Source organism: Chanodichthys erythropterus, chromosome 2, assembly GCF_024489055.1.
Source record: "Chanodichthys erythropterus isolate Z2021 chromosome 2, ASM2448905v1, whole genome shotgun sequence".
In the NCBI taxonomy this organism is placed as follows: domain Eukaryota; kingdom Metazoa; phylum Chordata; class Actinopteri; order Cypriniformes; family Xenocyprididae; genus Chanodichthys; species Chanodichthys erythropterus.
In genome coordinates, this window is record NC_090222.1 from 19,918,516 (window position 1) to 19,942,223 (window position 23,708).

At 37.7% G+C, this 23,708-nt stretch overlaps 1 protein-coding gene across 8 annotated transcripts in view; it reads left to right on the forward strand.

Moving 5' to 3' along the window:
* LOC137032574 (uncharacterized) overlaps positions 1 to 23,708 on the forward strand; it is a 170,061-nt gene that overhangs the window by 32,822 nt on the left and 113,531 nt on the right. For 6 of the 8 annotated variants that reach the window (XR_010896716.1, XR_010896718.1, XR_010896715.1 and 3 more), the window contains exon 3: positions 16,859 to 17,014. The gene's annotated coding sequence lies outside the window, so the exon portion shown is untranslated. Of the gene's footprint in view, positions 1 to 16,858; positions 17,015 to 18,164; positions 18,310 to 23,708 lie in introns of all 8 variants that reach the window. The other 2 variants (XR_010896717.1, XR_010896719.1) reach the window with 2 other exon arrangements.

Genomic DNA, 23,708 nt, shown 5'->3' on the forward strand with positions numbered 1-23,708 from the left:
GGACCTGTCTTTGGTCCTCAGGGCCTTAAAAGGAGCCCCATTTGAACCAATGGGCTCAGTCGACCTCAGGCCATTGACGCTAAAAACCGCCTTGCTGTTAGCACTGGCCTCGGTTAAGCGTGTTGGCGATTTGCAGGCCCTCTCTGTGAGCCCTGCATGCCTCGAATTCGGGCCTGGAGACTCTAAGGTCGTTCTGAAACCCAGGCATGGCTACGTCCCTAAGGTGCTCTCAACGCCGTTTAGAGCTCAGGTCATCTCGCTCTCTGCTCTGCCCCCTTCGACGGAAGAGCAAGGGCTGGAGTTACTCTGCCCTGTCAGGGCATTGAGGACCTACATAGAGCGATCGCAGTCTTTCAGACAGTCAGATCAGCTCTTTGTCTGTTTTGGAGGCCGCACCAAAGGATCTCCGGTCTCAAAACAGCGCATTTCTCGTTGGATAGTGGACGCTATTACGCTGTGCTACTCCTCACTGGGAGCCAAATGCCCCATAGGAGTCAGAGCCCACTCCACTAGAGGGATGGCCTCCTCATGGGCTTGGTCCAACGGAGTTTCCATCCAAGACATCTGTGTGGCGGCCGGCTGGTCTTCGCCGTCCACCTTTGTCAGGTTTTACCATCTCGATGTCCCGACCTTACAGGCTCGAGTCCTTTCAGTGTGATTAGCGGCCTCAGATGAGCTCCGCCTCACGCTATCATGGAAATAAATTTCCTCTAAGTGTAACGCAAGGGTTCGGTAAGGGCTTGCCCTCTCGCTTGTCTCTTGGGCCCCCTCTCAGGTGCCCAAGCTTCAAGCTATATCGTTCCCAGCCGTGGCACGGCGTGGTTGAATTCGTTCCCCATACGCAGTACGAGTGAAGTATCGAAAGGGAACGTACTCGGTTACTAACGTAACCTCGGTTCCCTGAGATACGGAACGAGTACTGCGATACTTGCCGTGCCACGAGGCTGCGGCTCAGGGTCGTCGCTTCAGTCGAATGACACTGAAATCCTATGGCGAAACGCCTGCTTATATAGCCCTTAACCCCGCCCATTTCGGCGGGAATATTCGCGCGCTTTGTCGCCATAGGCCGCGCAGCTATGCCGCGCCGTCATTGGTTCAACAACTTGTCTATGAGTGAACCAATGACGGTGCAGTTACACTGCGTTATTGAAAAAGGCTTCAGCAGCGGGGAAAAAGGGAGACCTTTCCCCATACGCAGTACTCGTTCCGTATCTCAGGGAACCGAGGTTACGTTAGTAACCAAGTACGTTATCTCTTCAGTGGGTGGGATATATTAGGCAGCAAGTGAACATTTTGTCCTCAAAGTTGATGTGTTAGAAGCAGGAAAAATAGGCAAGAGTAAGGATTTAAGTGAGTTTGACAAGGGCCAAATTGAGATGGCCTGATGACTGGGTCAGAGCAACTCCAAAACTGCAGCTCTTGTGGAGTTTTCCTGGTCTGCAGTGGTCAGTATCTATCAAAAGTGGTCACAGGAAGAAACAGTAGTGAACCGACGACAGGGTCATGAGCGGCCAAGGCTCACTGATGCACTTGGCAGGCAAAGACTGGCCCGTGTGGTCCGATCCACCAGACGAGCTGCTGTAGCTCAGACTGCTCAAGAAGTTAATACTGGTTCTGATAGAAATGTGTCAGAATACACAGTGCATCACAGTTTGTTGCGTATGGGGCTGCATAGCTGCAGACCAGTCAGGGTGCCCATGCTGACCCCTGTCCACAGCCGAAAGTACCAACAGGGCACGTGAGCATTAGAACTGGACCACAGACTGTTAATGTTATTAAATAATTCCTTTTTTTGTTTTCTATTAAAAAATAACACAAGTGTAAGCACATGAATCTAACCATTTGCCACTTGTAATTCAAAGTGACATCAAAAACCACAAATGCCTGTAATCTAAGGCTAATAAATGTAGGCTATGTCACAATCAGCTGATTATTTAGTAGAACAAAATAACTCATATGATGTTTCTCTGTCTGTCATTCACTCTGATAAGCAGACACACACATAGTTGGATTGTTTTAAAATGTATTAAGTTATATATTATTAGGTGTGTTTTATAGTTTTCATGGGTGCATGAATTCCTAATTTGATTGTCTTCATGATATGACAGTGCCAAGGCATGTTCTGTATCAAAAAAACTGTAATAGGTCTAAATATTCTTTCAAGGACCATTTAACTGTTAGTACAGAGTTTCCCTTTACATTCCCCACATAGACCTATCACATATTAGATCTGTTACATGAGTGCAAAATATATCATTTTACACTGAAACAGAAAGCTTTTACTTGCTGTTCTTTACTCGCTGATCTTCAGAGCAACAGCTTTATATCTGGTTGTTAATTGTAGTGTCAGATTTTTTTATTAGCTGGGTAAAATTAATTAAACGAATCAGTAGCTGATGTTGAAGAGATATCAAAAAAAAAAAAAAAGAAACAAATAAGTGCTCAGCATACTTGATACAAACAGTTCAGTTGCATATAAGTAGAGAATAAAGTCATAAGTATAATGTACAGATAAAGTTGAAGACTAAGTCCGTTATATTAAAAAGGGCAGTAATTACATACAGATATCCTGAATGAAGACTGTTCTCCCCTAGGGCATTGTGTGTTAGTGACCACATCAATGTGAGTTTACATTACTGCCTCAGACAGACAGTAGTCAGACATACATTTGAAAAAGTTAGGCCTATGTTTCATTCCAAAACACAAGTTTTTCAACAGGGCTAGGGGAGTCCAGAATTGTTATCTAGAGTTTACTTTTCATAAACAGAAAAACACAAGCAAATTCTTCTATTTGCTATGATAAATTTCATGAGAGGGAAATAAAATCTTACTGGCCTCATTCTAGGCAATTCTTCTGGCAAACTCGCCAACAAATTTTTGATAAAACAAATAATTATGGCCATCTTAGGTAATATGGTTTCATGTTTTCTTGTCTTTTATTTTGAAATTCTTAAAATCATGTTTCCTGTTTGTCATGGGCTTCCCTTGTCTACTGTGGCGTGTTCTGATTGGTTCTGTTGTTTCATGTGTCATGCTCTGATTGGTTCTTGTTTCATTAGTTTTGTTTGTTCATTGGTTGTGATAGTCTCCTCTGTATTATGTTTGCCTTGACTAGTAGTCCTGTATTGAAGTAAGTATGCATGCCATTCCATGTGCCAGGTCTGTTCATAGTCAAGTTTTGTTGATGTGTTTTATTTCATGTTTTGGATTCTGTTTATACTATGTATCATGTTTTTGGATATTTGGACACTGTAAATAAACTGCACTTGGGTTTTCTTCACTATCGTCTTTATCTGCTTCTACATCAGCACTGTTACAATAACAATAACAGAACCATTTTTATGCTAAATAGAAACATTTTTTATAAGGTTCCATAAATATCCATTTTTGGAAAGAGCTTTATACTGTACATCCAGCTGGTTGTTATAGTAAAATAAACTTATTGCACGTTACTTGCCAGAAGTAAATAATTAGAGATGAAATATTTGAGTTGAAATATTTTATTAGCTCATTAAATGTTAAGAAAAACAGTTTAAGAAGCTTTAAGACTAGAAACAAGTTCATACAAGAGACATTTGAGGGACAATGTACAGTCGAATCACTTATTACATGCTTATTATTTTCACCACATAATGATGGAGACAGCAAATTAAATTGGATTCAGACATGTCTTGATGCCTTCCTACCTTGGAATGCATCTTCCAAAGGAGCATTTTTCAGCTTTTGGATGCTTTTGAATGAGTTTTTGTTTGTGCTTGAAATAATGTGTGGTTAACACAAACTCAAGATATTTTCACATTTTATTCTATGACATAAAATACATAAGTAATACCCTTGTGTAATTTTTTTTTTTTTTTTTTTTTTTTTTTTAAAGCTTTTACGTGTGGATAAATGGAAATACAGATGTTGTCGGGGATTGTAAACATTATCAGCCAAACAAATAATCTCTTCTATTTAGTAGTCTGCTTTCACAGCCTCATTTGTGTTTATAACTGTGCTCTCCCCAAACTATTATAATCTGAACTTTCAGGGAAAATGTTTTTAAAGAAAGACTGAAAACGCTTAGTGATGGTGACATTAAAGTCATGTGACCGTAGTGTAGTTTGTTTATAGCCTACGTTTAGCTTTTTAATTTTGCAGTTTGTATTCCAAATTGTATTTGTAAATTGTGCTTATTTTCTGCAATAATTCGAAAGCTGATGGAATGATCCTTGGTTTTTGTCGAGGGCACCAGGGTGATGCTAACTTCCGGGTTACAAAAATAGATAATCACGGCAGCATTCTATAACCTCTTGCTTTCAGCAAACTATCACTTACATGAGATCGCAGCAATTGCAAATGTCAACAATCCAATGATCCAACATGATTTCATGAGTATTCATATGTTTTTTTGCAAACTCGTTTCATAAGATTAAATAATGTTAAACAAGACTTTAAAATGAGTAGCATTTCTGCGATCGATTATTTATCATGTAATATTTCAATTGCCATGGCGTGGGATACAAAAGCCGTTTTCTCAGTATAGCCCTATGCTGTGACTGACAATAAATACACCAAAAATTGCAACATAAATTTAGACTGGGTAAACCCAGCCTGATCTGCCGGCGATTTGATTTTGCCCGGCAACTCAGTCTGGAAACCCGTACATTCATTTCTACTGCTTCTGTTACATTTTGCAGGAACCAATCACAGACTGGCTTATCCACCTTGCTCGCTATTAGCGGTTATAACATGATGACGATAGAGAAGCGACGGCAAGCTCGACCGTCAATCCAATTCCTTTTAACCTCTCGACGATGCTGAATGACTTCTTTAGTTTAGCAAACAAATTGCTCGAGTGGGTGTAAATACCACTCACTTTCATGTTTTTTTCGCACAACCTGCAAAAATCGCTCGATGCCATTGCTGCTTCTGCAAACCGCTGATCAATGCTACAAACCAATACAAACTAACCTGTCTGGAGTTTTCGCGTCTCTCTGCAAAGTACGTCACCTGGATCGTTGATCTGATTGGTTGAAGGACTATCCAATTGCGTGACTAATGCTCGTTGATCACGCCTCTTGTGCAGTAGAAAAATATAGCAAACTCTCCAGACCAATATTCAATTTTAAATTGAGCTTGGTCTGGTGATAGCCAGACAAACATAAATTCACAAAAGTAATCAATTTTATGCGCGCTGAACTCCAAGTATTTAGAATCCATACAATTTTGAGCAACTGACCCAAATTCAAGCCTTTATTCAGTGAACATCATCTATATCCTCTAGGGGTGGGACAAAATATCGATATGGCGATATATCGTCGTCCTTCTCTGCGATACGAGAATTGTATCGCTGCGCCAAATATCGATATTTTAATAAAAAAATAAAGCGCTATAAATAGTTTTCTCTGCTCAAAGCGTCACTACTTCAAGGTGGCGCTCAACACATGAATGAGGGAAACGTCGTGAACATAAGTTAACTAGCCTAAGAAAAAGAGGTTGGCGGACAGCGGTGTAAGTAAAATAGATGCCCCGGCCACGTTTAAGTTCAAAGTCTTGATGCATTTTAATACCATTGATGTGACAAACGTAGACATCTTTGACGTTCTTCACCGAGTGCTTGGATATACACGGGAGCGTTTGAAAGCATATATTAGGGATCCTCTGATAGACGCCTGCCTTCAAACGCCCGTGTATATCTGTGTAAGCGCTCGGTGAAGAACGTCAAAGGGTCTGTTTGCACCTGGTCACTTCAACCGCAGTAAAGATAGTTTGCAATTTGATATTCGGATTTCTTTTGGCTATAAATACGCAGTGCGCTGTCATAGACATGCAAATAATACCAAATATCGTTCTCCATGATTTGTGAATTAAGGTGACGCTGTCCTTTGGGCCGAAATCAGTTTTTTTTTTTCGTAGCGACTCTTAATTTTAAAATGGCTATATCTCCAAATGTTGGACACTTAGAGGAATGAAACTGGTGTCATCTTCACCAGCTTGATCTGTGAATTGTTTCACAGCAAAGCTCTTGTCCGTAAACCCCTTGGAAAGTCCGCCAGTAAGGAATATGAAATAAAGGCGTTCTTCATGTTTAACGTATATTACCAATGAACACGCAGACTGCTGGAATAAAATAACATTGTTTTAGGTCGAGGGCCTCTGTACAAGGTCATTTATATAATATATATATATATATATATATATATATATATATATATATATATATATATATAATATAAATGACCTTGTACAGATAATGTACATCGCTATTCTGATCTGTGAAAACTTTCACAGTTCAGTACTGGTCAGCTGATCCATCCCAGGGTCACTAGAATCACTTTTCTGATCTGTGAAAACTTTCACAGTTCAGTACAGGTCAGCTGACCCTTCCCTGGGTCACTAGAATCACTTTTCTGATCTGTGAAAACTTTCACAGTTCAGTACAGGTCAGCTGACCCTTCCCTGGGTCATGTACATCACTATTCTGACCTGTGAAAACTTTCACAGTTCAGTACGGGTCAGCTGATCCATCCCAGGGTCACTAGCATCACTATTCTGATCTGAGAAAACTTAGAATAGTGATGTTAGTGACCCAGGGAAGGGTCAGCTGACCCGTACTGAACTGTGAAAGTTTTCACAGATCAGAATAGTGATTCTAGTGACCCAGGGAAGGGTCAGCTGACCAGTACTGAACTGTGAAAGTTTTCACAGATCAGAAAAGTGATGCTAGTTACCCTGTGATGGGTCAGCTGACCCGTACTGAACTGTGAAAGTTTTCACAGATCAGAATAGTGATTCTAGTGACCCTGGGATGGGTCAGCTGACCAGTACTGAACTGTGAAAGTTTTCACAGATCAGAAAAGTGATGCTAGTTACCCTGTGATGGGTCAGCTGACCCGTACTGAACTGTGAAAGTTTTCACAGATCAGAATAGTGATTCTAGTGACCCTGGGATGGGTCAGCTGCCCCTTACTGAACTGTGAGTTTTCACAGATGAGAATAGTACATTATCTGTACAAGGTCATTTATATTTATATATATATATATATATATATATATATATATATAATATATATATATTTTTATATATCATTTTATACAAAAAACGGGGGGCAGAGCAAAGAGAAACACGACCACGAGATAAAATGCTATTGTGAAAGTTTTCACAAATCGAGCTCGACCTAAAACAATGTTATTTTATTCCAGCAGTCTGCCTGTTCATTTGTAATATACGTTAAACATGAAGAACGCCTTTATTTCATATTCCTTACTGGCGGACTTTCCAAGGGGTTTACGGACAAGAGCTTTGCTGTGAAAAAATTCACAGATCAAGCTGGTGAAGATGACACCAGTTTCATTCCTCTAAGTGTCCAACATTTGGAGCTATAGCCATTATAAAATTAAGAGTCGCTACGAAAAAAAAAAAACTGATTTCGGCCCAAAGGACAGCGTCACCTTAATTCACAAATCATGGAGAACGATATTTGGTATTATTTGCATGTCTATGACAGCGCACTGCGTATTTATAGCCAAAAGAAATCTGAATATCAAACCGCAAACCATCTTTACTGCGGTGTCACACCATGCATTTTCTCTGATCGGTTAGCTATCCGATCGTGAAAAGACCAGGTCTAAATGCCCTCCGAAACGCATTTGTGACGGATTTAAATCCGATCGCTCAAACCACTTCAGGAGATGGTCTGGGACGCATTCCAGTCAAAACTGTCTATGCATCAGTCTAAATGCATCTGGTTGTTGAAACTACATATGTAAATTTTACTTCTCCCAAAAATACTTAAACTGAAACATGTGAGTCAGATATGACAACGTTACTGCATCACGCATCACCGCAGATCTCTTCAGCAAGCTAACGCGCAAACTGCTGCATATGAAAGTGAAAGTAAGTCGCAGACGCATAACACACAATTATCTTCTTTAAAAGTAATGAGACCTTACCAGTGCTGTTGCCGCTCTCTCCTATTGCGTTCTTTGATTTTGAAATTAACTGATGATCAATAAAATGCACCTCATATTTCATGCTTTCGGTGACGTGAACTCTATTAAATGTACATCGCAGGAACTGAAGATCGGATTTATCCGTTAACCTGCACTTAACCTTTTCAACGTGCATTTTGTTTTCATAGACTAATATCACGATGTATCATTATAGGATTGTCTAGCGATATATCGATTGTCGCAGAATCGCTGACTCGTGATATTATCGTTATCGTGAGCCATTTATCGTGATCGTAACGTATCGTGCAGGTACCGATTCCCACCCCTAATATCCTCGGCAGCAACTGTACATGTCAAATCCCACACTGGTAAATTTAAAAATTGCCTCCTTATTTCCAAATTGCCTTTATCACAGATTGCGACATTTCGGTTGATGTAGGCCTTCATGAAGTGGATTGGGACAAGATTTTCAGCGATTAATAACTTAAATTCTACTTTACCTCATACAAAACTATTATATTTATATATACCGCCAGAGAGGACTGCAACATTTAGAACCGAATTTGATATTTTTGCAATAAATTAATTATTGTTATTATACAGTTTATGTTTCTACATTTTATGAAGACATTGTTATGGGTAGGTTTAGTGAATTCGCAGCTCAAAATCTTTAATGGTACATTGTTAGTAAATTTTTAATTTTCCTAGACATTTTGTCTATTACTTTTTATATATTCTTTTTATATTTTCTGTAAAATGGCTATGTTTAGGTAATTATATTTGTATAACATAGCCATTTTATAGAAATATCTTTATAATACAAAAGGTTTGTAAATATTTAATGTTTTTTAGCTGTAAATGCGTTAGCGTTTATGTTTAAAATTTTGTCAATACGTCCATGTTTCAGCATCTATCCAAATGTACAAAAATGTACGTTTGTACTGTAAATGTTACATATTAATACCTACGTTATACTGTATTACCAATGAAACCAGGGCCTGTATATAGTAATTGAACAAACTCAGGGTTATAGGATTAGTTTAAAGTGGACAAAACCAAACTACTTTTCTTCAGCCACTCAACCGTACTCTCCTAAATGTCAGCATGGGGCTGTAATTGTTCATCAGTTGGCTGATTTCCCAGCTTTGTGGTTGGTGCATTTTCTGTAATAAGCGTGACTAAATGTCAAATGAGGTGAGCCCTTTACCAAGTATTGTCTTTTTCAATATTACTTATTCACAGGCAGTGTTCAGACACTTTTAAAATACATTACAGAAAAATTATCAGGAAGCTTGCCATCCATTGCCAGTAAACACTCATCAGCTCTGTAAAGGTATGAGTATTAAGATCAGAACTTCAGCTGCTGCCTCAGTTGCTATTTCTTTTTAGATTTTGTCTTTTCCTGCCAAAAAATTGGTTCATTACATTGAAGAGGTATCAGTGAGATCTTATCTTTGAATCAGAATGTCATAGAAATTTGGGTGATTGGATGAGGGTGATTTCTTTTTACTCTGGACAGTAAGTGGCTTTTAAGTATCACCCTGGAAACTCCCTAGCCATGCCCTAGCAACCATTTAGAACACTCTAGCAACCATATAGCAACATGACCATATCTCAACACAAGAGCATCATAGCTGCACCAGGGTTGGCTCTTTTGATTTGAGACAGTGTACTGCTTATCCTGGAGGTATCTGAAGCCCCAGCCATTTTTCAGTGCCAGAACATCAAAACATATTGATAGGTTTGTTTCACTTTGGGCAGTGTACTGAGGCCCATTGTTGTATACAGCAAAGGAGAGATAAGTTTGTGGTAAACGCATGATGCAATCAGTCATTAGACACACAAGAGAGATTTCACAATAAAATATGACATGCTTCTTATGGCGGCAATGTTTAAATGACATTGACAACATTTAAGTGACAGGATCTGAGCTTTGCGGCGGATATAGACGGTGATTGCTTTGGGTCTATTCCTCACACAAATCAATAATTTGGCCTTACTTTTGGAATAAATTGTGACTGTAGCTGTATCTGCCTGTTATATCCTGTCTAAATCACACCCCAACATATTTCAAAATGGTAAAATTATACCAACGAATTTAATTTCATAATGATGATAAAATTCCCATGCCCATCACATTTGTGCATTGACACCAAAGGTTTCTCAATAAAAACAATGGAGTGCCCTGCATGTCAAAAAATTACAGTACCTTGTGCATTAAAAAAAAAAAAAAAAAGTGTGGATGATTTTTGTGTGCATGTTCATGGTCTGTACTTGCACACCATGGAAAGTTAGAGGCAGTTAGAGACCTCACAGACTAAATATAATAGACCAGATCATAAACCACGGTTTTGGTTTGATGACAGGAAAACTGGAATTATCTAAAGTTTCAGCAACCTCCCCAACTGTGGTTTCTAGAAAGATAATCATTTAATCAGTTCATCAGCTCTATCTATATCTATCTATCCATCAATCTATCCATCCATCCATCCATCCATCCATCTTACACAAATGATTATATTTTTAAGAATTAAGTATTGATGCTCACTGACTTGCACTGAGAGACAAAATAAATAGTTTTTTTTTTTTTTTTTTTTAATAAAAAGTATATATTACAACCTTTTTTTCCCACAGGAAACAGTCAGTCATACAGTTTTGGAATGGCTTGAGGGAGAGCACATTACAGAATGTCATTTTGTGTGTTTGTGTGCATTTTTGTGATTTATGAGGACACAAATTGAAGTCCTCATATTTAAAATAGCAAACATACTAAACCATTTTAAATAAAAAATGTAAAAATGTAACCAATGGTTTATTAATTAACTGTGTGAAAGCACTGAGTTTTATAATGACTGTTGCGTAATCCTAGCACTGTGTTTTAATGTTAATCAAATAACAAAAGATCGCACCCTATTCATGACTAAATAACTTTACTGATGTTTATTAAGTCTTTATTAAGTTTATTTGCGTCCGTTTTCACTCCAGACAAATCGCCACAAAAGCTAAACAAAACACAAGAAGTGTGCATTAAACTTTCCATTGCATTATCATCAACATACCGCAAATTACAACTAACACTTATTACAACTAACAGTAAACAAATACATACCTCAAAACCTAAAAAGCACTGTTTATTTCATATGTATCTTTGTTCTGTTATCTTTATGTAGGCCTGCTGAATGTTAAATCGATCCAATCCATGTTAATTAAAAATTATTTGATGATGCAGTAATAAACCTGCTAGTATATTTTAATGCAGGTGTTTTTGAACTTTGCTTATTTAAAACATGATCAAAATAATATCTATTTTGATGACAAAATTTCACATAAGAGAGGAAGTGACAAATATCGCTATCTGTATCGGCCAATAATTGTTTGTTAAAATCAGTATCGGCCCCAAAAAATCATATCAGTGCATCCTTATTTCCCATGTCACAGCAGTCGGCTCAGTCGTGTGTAGGCTCTCACATGATATTTTTGCAGAACATTCTAGTAAACACAACACATCTTTTAGGCTAATGACAGGATATTTTATACAAATATTATAATATTTAAGATTCTTGAGGTTAGAATAAATAATGGAAAATGTACAAATAGGAGGTCACTGTGGTTGGAAATGACAGATAAAAGTCTTTGAGGTCCGTGGAAAAACTCTATCTGAAAATATACATGATACTGCAGACTCATAAACCACAAGACTAAGACTGCCAGATTATGACTGCTGTTGACAATGTTACCTGATTGTCTAATCTAGTTGTTCCAATGGCTTGTCAGTCAAACTCCTTAAATGTAAAATATTTAGGCTAATTGATTTTCTGATGTCAGTTAATAGACACATCATATGCAAGTAAAATAAAAAATATTTAATCTTTTTTATTTTGAAGTGTTTTATTTTGATAATTTCAATGACAGCCTGACATTCGCATGGCCTTCTCACACCCACACTGTATCTCATCCAACATCCAGTAGTTAGGATGAGCTCAAAACAGCTTTCATTGCATGAATTGCAAAATGGAAATAGATGAGTCACAGAAACACTTTTGGTTTCAAGTTTCAACTAGCTTTAATTGTTGAATGTTAGCTTACACTATGTAATATATAATGTTAAATAATGTTAGACCACACTATTTGTAAAATATTTTGATGTATATAAACACAGCAGTCAGAAAACAAAGAAAAAGATAGCTTGATATCCTTAGCTGTACCAAAGGCTTGGCTGTACTGATATAAGCTCTATGAATATTTTAATAAAAATATATAAAGTAAACGTTAAGAATATAAAAACGTCTATCCATTTCCTTACAGTGAAAACATTGTCACTTAGTTCAGTTATAGTCTCTTTGCAGTAGTGTTGTATGATTGACTTTTTAATGCTTTCCCCAACAGTGGAGAATAGAATAAAATATACTGTGTGCAATGTACTATCAATACAATATGTTCAGACTGGAATTGACATTCACTCCAGCACTGTTAAATTGGATGTTTGAAACAACAGTGCTTATGTCTTACATGTTATTTTTATTTTGCATGTGTAGTGTATGCAGTTGTTGGGGATAACAGTCATTTTTGTATCATATTGTCACTCACCTCAGCATAGAAGTTATAGAAAATGTAAAATTTTTTAATTTTACAAATTTTTTACATTTAAATTTTTTTAATTAAAAAATGTTAGGTCAAAAACACTATAAACATTTGCAAACTTCTGTAGACTGTGTGGTTTCAGTAATCACACAATGACAATGCATTTTACAAGACTTCTCCACGTGTTTATGCACATTTAAATGAAAATCCTTCAAAAATCATTTACTCCCCCTCAAGTTGTTCCAAACCTGTATAAATTTCTTTTGAAAACAAAGGAAGATATTTTGAAGAATGTTTGTAACCAAACAGATCTCACCCGCCATTGACTGCCATAGTATTTTTTATTCCCCCCCCCCTCCCCCCCCCCCTCCTATGGTAGTCAATTCAGTAGCTGGTGGGAATTATGATGGAATCTGTACGGGTGCTGCTGATGTCTGTTCAGTGTATCAGTAAACCAACACTCCACTAATTTATCATTCAGAAATGCTCCAAATATTTTGAACAAAAAAAAAGAAAAGGGCAACTTGTGATCAAGTGAGCGTACAAGCTGTTGCTAATGAAACTGAAACTTTTTTCCCCCATGCAGATCAGTGTAAAATGACCACACGCCTTTCCTTTCTTTGTTTCTGTGTTGTTGAGAATAAACTTTCCCTTTGCTACGTGAGAACAGAGCAGTACAGAATCACCAGCGCCACACCTTCTGTCATCTGCCAGATGTCTGGAAAAATGTGACTCATTGACTAGTGATAGTTAAAAGTGATTTAAGTGGTGATAAGGAACATATAGTTTTCTATCTTGACCTTGCCATTCTTTTGTTTTCATAATGCACTCTTTTTTAGACATGATCTTTATCCTTTTTTCTGTGTAGTGTTCTCTTTCTTACCAGTATGTTCAGTTTATTTAGTGGACTTCCCCAGCTCAGCTTTGCCTTTTATTGCTGTTTAGGTTGTATGATAACAATGAGACTTTTCTGTATTCTGTGTTACTCAGAGTACTTTAAACCTCATGCGCATTCATCTAGCTATGTTGAGAAAGGTTAGAAAGCTTTTTCTTTCTTTCTTTCTTTCTTTCTTTCTTTCTTTCTTTCTTTCTTTCTTTCTTTCTTTCTTTCTTTCTTTCTTTTTTTTTGGAAAATTAAACACAACAGACCTTCAGTGAATTCACTTTCATTGTCAGTAAAGCAGTGGGGTCACAGTTGCAGTGGGTAGTAGTAGTGGAAATATTTATATCAGCCTTTGGACATTGACACACAGCCCCATATTTATTTTGAATATTACAAGAAGATGAGCTCATTCCATGATAATGGAGGTTTATCCATCCCTCTGAACTGCAGACTGGGATTGTTGTTGTGCAGGAAAACAAACAAACAAACAAAAAAACTAACAAGAAAAAAGGAAATGTCTCTCAGCTCACACTTTGGCTTGAGAAAGGCTGTTATGGTCTACAGTAGTTGTTCTAAAACCTGTCCTGGGCTGGAGGCCCACCAGCAGTGCACATTTTGGCTGCATCTGAAAACTTAGGCAGCTCACTCATTGGCTCACTGCTATGTCAGGCAATGACTTTACAAGCAGCACTGGTAACACTTTATTTTAAGGTCTTTTAACAAGTTCCTTATTAGCTTGATTATTACCAGAATATTGCCTATTTATTAGTACTTATTAAACCCATATTATTGCCTTATTCTGCATGACCTTATTCTACATTCTAATCCTACCAAATACCTAAACTTAACAACTACCTTACTAACTATTAATAAACAGTAAATTAGGAGTTTATTGAGGGAAAAGTCATAGGTAATAGTTTATATGTGTTCCCTATACTAAACTGTTACTGCAGCATTTGTGCACAAAGCTACCTCACGAAATGATATTTTAAAACAAAGTTTGGGAGCACGTTCAGATAATTAATCTAACTAACACTAGAGAAACACATTCAGTTAATCAACTCAATTAACAACAAGAGTTATATACAGCAGACTTACCTCTGTTCATTTGACAGTTTATCAGCATCCCTCCAGCACCCCGTCTCCTCACTTCTAGTTCTATCTGTTCTTACCACAACTGGGAGGAGTACACTGGGTTTGGGCCAAAATTCCATTCCACTGGACAGCATGCCAACGTAACCTTTACTTAATCATATGTATGTGTGAACTTGTGAAATTGATTTCGGACAGGTTTCTGAGGCAGAGCTTTGCAAATATTTAAGTACTACAATAGTAATTTAACATCAAAATTGGAAAAGTTGGTTACATTTACACAATCTTACAACCAACTTTCAGATGGCATAGCTGTCACAGAATTGCAAGCACAGGATTGTGGGATATCATACAGCGAAGTTTACATCTTTACTGCCTTCAAAAATCATGAAGGTATATCAGTATATTACTAGATGAAGGTATATCAGTAGACAGGATGTGACACGAGCATTGGATTCGGATGTGCCTTGTTGGCTTTCTACCTCTGTATGCTGCCTGTGGAGGCACAATTTTTCAGCCTTCGGACTCCTTTGTATGTTTTCCTCATCTAACATACCTGAACTCATCAGCACATTAGAGACTGCAAGGCTTGAATTGCATGTGTCTGTTAAAGAAGACATACAAAATATGCTGTGCTTGAGGGCCTCTATAATCCTAACATCCTGACAGTACTGGCAGACCGGTGCTGGCCACTCGGGGCGCCATGGCGGGGCAGGCCACTCGGGTCCTCACCCCCCCCCCCCCCCCCCCCAAAAAATACTTGGGCGAGACTCTGGGAGTTTTGGCTAGATGAGACTCTTGAATGGGCTTGTGGGCTGGAACGGAGCCTGGAGCGGGCTCGGAGACTGGAGCCGAGTCTGGAGCCCCGCACATGACATGCAAGAAAAAAAATGTAATCATTTGCACGATTTACTAATTCGTTCCCTCGATTTTACTAAATCATGCGCACCATTTACTATTTCATTCCCTCAATTCATAAATCATGCACATGAAATTTTTTTTTGAACAGCTGTCCACTGTACTACTTCTTTTTTTCCCCACATTGGCCACGTTGTGTGTGTGTGTGTGTGTGTGTATGCGCGTGCCTGCTTGCGTGGACGTGCTTGTGTGGAGGTGTGTGAGTGTCCAAGGAAACTTGGAAAGTACCGGAGGGTATGGGGGAAGGTACAAATGAGCAGACAAATATACAGCACTTTCACATCTTGAAATCCTTCTATGTAACATACCACAACAAACAAGATATTGATTTGGTGACTTTAATATAAAATATTTTAATATATGACATTTACATATGCTGTTTAACTACAGTACAATCTGTGTACCTGAAGAAAGTGTACAGCCATTTATCATATCCTGTGTTGGGGGTAACGTATTACAAGTAACACAAGTTAAGTAATCAGATTACTTTTTCAAGTAACTAGTAAAGTAACACATTACTTTAAAATTTACGACAAAATATTTTTTCAAATTAGTAACACAAGTTACTTTTTTTTCTTGACTGACACCTCTCCTGTCCGCATATTGATAAAAATTAGGAGTGCAGTCATTGTGTGCACTGTGTAAACATGATGGTTATTCTAGATTAGTTCTAGACTAAATGTGAACATATATTTACTCATTTACTTCATCTTCTCCTGCGTCCTATTCTTCTGCACCCTTTACTGTACAGCCATTAATTTGCATTTCCTGAGCCTGAGACTTATTCATTTTGCTTTTGGTGTGAAAGGGTCTTTACATTTTCTAAAAATAGAATTTTTTTTGTTGTTATAAAAACAAACAAACAAACAAACAGCCCAGGTGAGAAACACATTACATTCCATAAAAAGTAACTAAGTGGAGCATTAAGTTACTTTTTTTAGGGAGTAACACAATATTGTAAGGCATTACTTTTAAAAGTAAATTTCACCAACACTGATCATATTATGGACTAGTTTTTTCCCTTAGTAGTGGGGACGAGATCTGCTTGGTTACAAATATTCTTCCAAATATCTTCTTTTGTGTTCAAAAAATGTATACAGGTTTGGGACAACTTGAGGGGGAGTAAATTATGACAGAATTTTCATTTTTTTGGCTGAACTATCTCTTTAAGAGTGATCAGTAGTGATAGTTATACTTGTTTTTTCTGTACTATACTTGTTAAAAAGTAAACTTTTGTCAGTATTTATAGTGCTATAGTTATTCTAATTCCCTATTGCTAAAGTCCCTAAATGAATCGGAAAATACATTTGTGAATGGTGCTACAGTTTTCCATCATCTTAGCAAAGCTATATTCATAGCTTATGTTAAAAACATCTTTCAATGGCTAGTGGTAGGCTAATGGTATGTTAAATGTTAATGGTTTTCATTGATTTCTTTTTTCTTTTCCAGGGCAGGGCTTGAGCTTCCATCCTAAGTGTGGAATGATCCCAATCAGATTATGCAACTTCATTGGATAACAACACAGCACGGAATACGCAAAGGGAAGACAAACAACTATGTTTAAAGAGGACTGTTTCTGCGTATCTGAACATGGACACTGGCATGGTAAGACAGTGCATTTTATTGAAAATTTCACTTGACAAGTGTGTATTCAACTACTCAGTGTCACAACTAATGCCATGTCTGTGTTCTTAACAAGTGAATTAATATAATCTATCTTATTTTAAGTTATGCAGCTCAATTCAAATGCAAACTAAATGCATGACATTATTTTTTGATTATAGAAAACAGCCTCTGTAATGTCTATGAATTGCAGGGTGTTTTCATAATGCATTGATCGGTGTGGAAGGAATTAGACTTTAAATAGTGTACATAAAAGAGTAGATAACATATTTTACAGTTCATGTCAGGAGGAACTTTGGTTTTGCTATTGCAAAGCTGCAGAAAAAGGTCAAATATTTGACTAAATCTTTCAGCTTACTTCCCTATTACACATTCACAACATTTGCCATGCATGGAATACAAATGTTGGTGAGAAGGGAGATATTAGAGGGAAAATATATGTGAGAGTGATGTTCTAATCCCCTTCAGACTTCCTCTCTTACTCATGTGATAGTTAGCTGCTCATAAGACCAAATCATAATATATTATTATATATAGTCAAACCAAAATTTATTCAGACACCTTGAACATTTCTTTCATTATTACAGTTTATTCACTATAGTTAAAATATGACAAGATCTCAGAGTTAAACTGTCAGAAAAAAAATAAACTTAATTATGTCAGGTAACACTTAAGCTAAACATAGTCAGGTCAAAGTGTCTGAATAATTGTTGGCCCCAATTTTTTATATATTTTACTAGTAGTCCACTGTATGAAGAATTTTTAGGTATCATAGTTTACTTTATTTTGCTTTCCTAATTTACATAAATGAACTGATATAAAGTCCAACAGCACTGGGACTGCCTGTCTCACTGTCACTAAATATCAGCAAGCAGTAATTGCAAGTGCAAGTGCTGTTATTGTTGGACTAATAGGTGGTGTTGTCACAGACATTTGACATAGAAGTGAGACATTTTGACATAGCAGTAAATATCTGGTGTGGCCAGCAGCTGCTTAAAGGTGCCATAGAATTAAAATTTGAATTTACCTTGGCACAGTTGAATAACAAGAGTTCAGTACATGGAAATGACATACAGTGAGTCTCAAACACCATTGTTTCCTCCTCCTTATGTAAATCTCATTTGTTTAAAAGACCTCCGAAGAACAGGTGAATCTCAACATAACACCGACTGCGATCATTAATATGCACGCCCCCAATATTTGCATATACCAGCCCATGTTCAAGGCATTACAAAAGGGCAGGCCTTTGGATGTGCACAGCCGAATCATCAGACTAGGTAAGCAAGCAAGAACAATAGCGAAAAATGTCAGATGGGGCAATAATAACTGACATGATCCATGATATCATGATATTTGTAAATTGTCTTTCTAAATGTTTCATTAGCATGTTGCTAATGTACTGTTAAATGTGGTTAAAGTTACCATCGTTTCTTACTGTATTCACGGAGACAAGAGTCGTCGTTATTTTCATTTTTAAACACATGCAGTCTGTATAATTCATAAACACAACTTCATTCTTTATAAATCTCTCCAACAGTGTGTAATGTTAACTTTAGCCATGGAGCACAGCCTCAAACTCATTCAGAATCAAATGTAAACATCCAAATAAATACTGTACTTATTTGATCTGATGCATGCATGACGAACATTTTGTAAAGATCCATTTTGAGGGTTATATTAGCTGTGTGAACTTTGTTTATGCTGTTTAAGGCAGTCGAGAGCTTGGGGGCGGGGAGCTTAGAGGATTTAAAGGGGCAGCAGCCTAAATCGGTGCATTTATAATGATGCCCCAAAATAGGCAGTTAAAAAAATGAATTAAAAAAAATCTATGGGGTATTTTGAGCTGAAACTTCACAGACATATTCAGGGGACACCTTAGACTTATATTACATCTTGTGGAAAAACATTCTAGGGCACCTTTAAAATACAGTGCATCTCATCTTCATGGACTATTTGAAGACAGTTCTTGCTGTGAAATGTTACTCCACTCTTCCACCAAGACACTTGCAAGCTCCACTGTCCTTTTGCTTTTTATAGAAATATACATTTTTATAGAAAACCATTTAATTCAGTTGGATAACGGTCACATCAATTCCATCCAGCTCATACAGGAGCTGCAGAGTCGTCCGTAGTGCAGCAGGAATCAGAGTTCACTGATCATGTGATGAGAGTAAGTGACGAGATGACTGACAAGACCATGGCAGAGGATACGTTGCACATCAGAGCCTCAGCGTCTGACAAATGTATTATCTTGTAGAATGCACACTCTGCACGCGAAATCGAAATTCAAACGCGATTTCAATACCCTGCATGTTGAAAGCGGTTCCCTGATGCATGCAAATATCTCCCAATATGAAAGCTCTCTTAGGCTGGGCTGTGTAGTTGAAACCATCTCTTAGCTCTGTATCATGCTTGAAGAAAAATTTGGTCTCTGTTTGATGACTTTGATTATGGTTGCACTTATTGTTTGCACTTAATAAGACTAAAGCTGTGTTATACATTTTTATTTATACTGTTTTTATTTCTATGATCAATTTGTGGATAGGAGATCAGTTAGGAGGTCAAAAGTTGTAGAAGCTCATAAATCATGTACAGTTCAAAGATCTGAAGAGACTGAAGCCAGTCAGTTGAGTTTGTGGCAAAACCTTTTACACCGTGTCTACACTAGACGCGGCCATTGTTGCTTGTGTTGCAGCAGCTAAAAGCTGTCTGCACTGGACACGACAAAGCGCACGTTACAAAGCATTTGTCCTTCATGTCAGTACATCATAAACAGAACAAGGCAACAGTCTTCTGTTGGAGATTTGCCGCTCACGTAACGCTGCATCCAGTGTAGACAACATCACTGATTATAATGGATTCTATTGTCTTTTGTGGCGTCGCATCGCGCCACTCGCATCCGTTGTAGACATCCGGTGTAGAGGTGTTACACTGCTTGAGTATTGTCTTTTACTGCATATGATAATTCATACTCAGAAAGTAGAACTGAAATGCCTTATTTTCATTACAAGTTGATTAGTTAAAACATTTCAAATGCACCTGCAGACCATTTCTCTAGTCATGTATTTCATCATTGAGGATTTCTTAAAAAAACTGTGTAAAAATCTCATCTCATTCTCGTGAACTCAATCTTGTGTCTTGTATCGTCTCGTCACACCCCTAATGATTATACATGTTTTTGCACTGCAAGGACGATCAGCTGTCTGATCTTCCTGTTCCCTGTAGCACGGTCTTAGACGTCTTACATTATGAACATTGCAGTTTATGCTCTGTTCACATCTGCTGTCCTCATGTCTCCCTGCAGCAGGTGTGTTCAAGCAGGTGATCAGTGACCCTGGGCATGCTTTTCAAAGTTGTTAGAAAGGTCTCTTTAGTGTCCCAAGTTATTGTAACTGACTGTGACATTAATTGTGTTCCACCTCTGAATTGTTAGTATCTTAAAGGCTATTACATACAGTATGTGTATTTGCAATATTTGTTTATGGTTAATTGAACAAGCATGAAAAACTTTCCTTGTACAATATTGCCTTCCATAAAGATCTGTAAAGATTATTTGGATTTGTACAAAATTAGCTTTATAATACAGTATCTTCAGTATATGCTTCTTTTTTGCTGAGTTTATAAAGATATAGATCATTTTTGTGTGGCTTGGTTTTACAAATCAATAATAACAACAACAAAAAAACAGTCTTCATGATAACATGATTGGGCTAGAGACCTAAAAAATGCTGGTGCTCAAGGTAAAAGGAATAGTCAACAAACACACACATATAGCAAATGATTTGGATGTCTTGATTTATCGTTTGTGGCAAGACGACAGTTCCTGGAAACCACAAATCACACACATTCACAGCACAAGTACAGATGCACAGGCCCATTTAGTGAAGAGGGAGGTGGAGTGTATGAAAATGATGGATGACTCAGCAAAATGGACATAGTACAGAGTCTTTTCTACACACTTTATCCAAATAGAGAAAGAATCAAACAAATGACAAACAAATGAATCTAAGTCAGAAGGTGGTTTAACAGTGGATAATGTCTTTCTTGTTGGAAAAGAGCTATGAGGAGAAAATTGAAAGTGGTGTGATTTGTTTTCCTTGGCATGCGAGTGGTTTAAGTAATTGTCAGACGATGCTCAGTCAAAAGGTTATTACAATTTACATTGTGAGGTGAATTCATTCTCTGAGGTGACAATTTAGGTGATTGGCTGCATCAGCAGTAAATGCTTCCTTCCTTTCTAAACAGGGTTTGATTCTTGGTAACCTACAGCTGTAACCTCTGAGAAATGCTTAAACTTCATGTGCCCCTTCCCCCCATTCAGTAATGTTTGTCTCTATTATTGTGCAGGATGTAGGAGAATAGCAATTACAGTAATAAAGAGAAGAGAACATGTGGTCATGTGAATAGTATTATGTCAATAAAGTAAACTTTTACAGTGAGATCTTTTGTTGCTGCTGGTAACATGTAAACAGAAATGTTTCCCTGCAGAAACATCTGTGAAGACTCTTAAATGTTGTGAAACAGTTAGCCAATCAAATTGGAACTAGTGATTTTAACCAGCTCTGTCATATACATTATATAGCAAATCAAATTTAAGTGTAAAATGTTACCTAGATGAGCTTGAAGGTTTGAATTTGAGATTAAATTCAATGTTTAGATATGGAGAACTGACTGGCATCAAGGGTATTTTGCATTGACAGGGTGTTGAATGAGTTTGAGACCTCAAAGACCACTTCAATGGCAGACAAACCCCTCGGTGTGCATACGGAAAGTATTCAGACCCCCTTAAATTTTTCACTCTTTGCAATATTGCAGCCATTTGCTACAATCATTTAAGTTCATTTTTTTTCCTCATTAATGTACACACAGCACCCCATATTGACAGAAAAACACAGAATTGTTGACATTTTGCAGATTTATTAAAAAATAAAAACTGAAATATCACATGGTCCTAAGTATTCAGACCCTTTGCTGTGACACTCATATATTTAACTCAGGTGCTCTTCATTTCTTCTGATTATCCTTGAGATGGTTCTACACCTTCATTTGAGTCCAGCTGTGTTTGATTATATTGATTCGGACTTGTTTAGGAAAGCCACACACCTGTCTATATAAGACCTTACAGCCCACAGTGCATGTCAGAGCAAATGAGAATCATGAGGTCAAAGGAACTGCCTGAAGAGTTCAGAGACAGAATTGTGGCAAGGCACAGATCTGCCCAAGGTTACCAAAAAAATTCTGCTGCACTTAAGGCTCCTAAGAGCACAGTGGCCTCCATAATCCTTAAATGGAAGATGTTTGGGACGACCAGAACCCTTCCTAGAGCTGGCTGTCCGGCCAAACTGAGCTATCGGGGGAGAAGAGCCTTGGTGAGAGAGGTAAAGAAGAACCCAAAGACCACTGTGGCTGAGCTCCAGAGATGCAGTCGGGAGATGGGAGAAAGTTGTAGAAAGTCAACCATCACTGCAGCCCTCCACCAGTCGGGGCTTTATGGCTGAGTGGCCCGACGGAAGCCTCTTCTCAGTGCAAGACACATGAAAGCCCACATGGAGTTTGCCAAGATGGTGAGAAATAAGAATCTCTGGTCTGATGAGACCAAGATAGAACTTTTTGGGCTTATTTCTAAGTGGTATGTGTGGAATGGAGGAATGGCAGAGGATCCCCAAATCGAGGTGTGAAAAACTTGTTGCATCTTTCCCAAAAAGACTCATGGCTGTATTAGATCAAAAGGGTGCTTCTACTAAATACTGAGCAAAGGGTCTGAATACTTAGGACCATGTGATATTTCAGTTTTTCTTTTCTTTTTGTCAACAATTCTGTGTTTTTTTTGTCAATATGGGGTGCTGTGTGTACATTGAGGAAAAAAATGAACTTAAATGATTTTAGCAGATGGCTGCAATATAACAAAGAGTGAAAAATTTAAGGGGGTCTGAATACTTTCCATACCCACTGTATATGTGAGAACATCTGTCTGTCAGATGACACAATGAGTTACAGACTTGACTCATTCACATCTAATATGGGCCATCATCAGTCAATATGACCATCACAGTTCTGCTTTTGTCTTCTTAGCTAAAGAAGTTAATCAGAAACATACCAAAAGCATTTTATTAACAGAAATCCCCCATCAAGATTCTAAACATAAACAGCAGGGGTTTTGAGTGCTGTTTTGAGACATATGCAAGTCATTACAAAGTGATGCAGTGCAATTCAATAGCTAAGAATAATGCTTTCACCTAACAGAAATTTGAACAAATCTCATAAAACCTATGGCAGTGCCAGACACTTCACACAAATGTATAGCAGAAACATAAATAAAAATCAATGGCTACACTACAGACTAGCGGGAAGTACCCAGGTCAGAAAGATTAGTCCTTTTTGAGCAGAGTTACGGACCATTTCAATTCAACCCCCTTCCGCTTTAATTAAATGAAGTTAAAGGGTTAGTTCACCTAAAAATGAAATTTCTGTCATTAAGTACTCACCCTTATGTCGTTCCAAACCTGTGAGACCTTTGTTCATCTTCGGAACACAAATTAAGATATTTTTGATGAAATCCGAGGGTTTCTGAATGCAGTGCAGGGCTTCTGTGTTGCACATCAGAACGCTGACTCATTATTACATTACAATATATGCAGTACAATGTTGCAGGTTCAATTCTCAATACTGGCAGGAA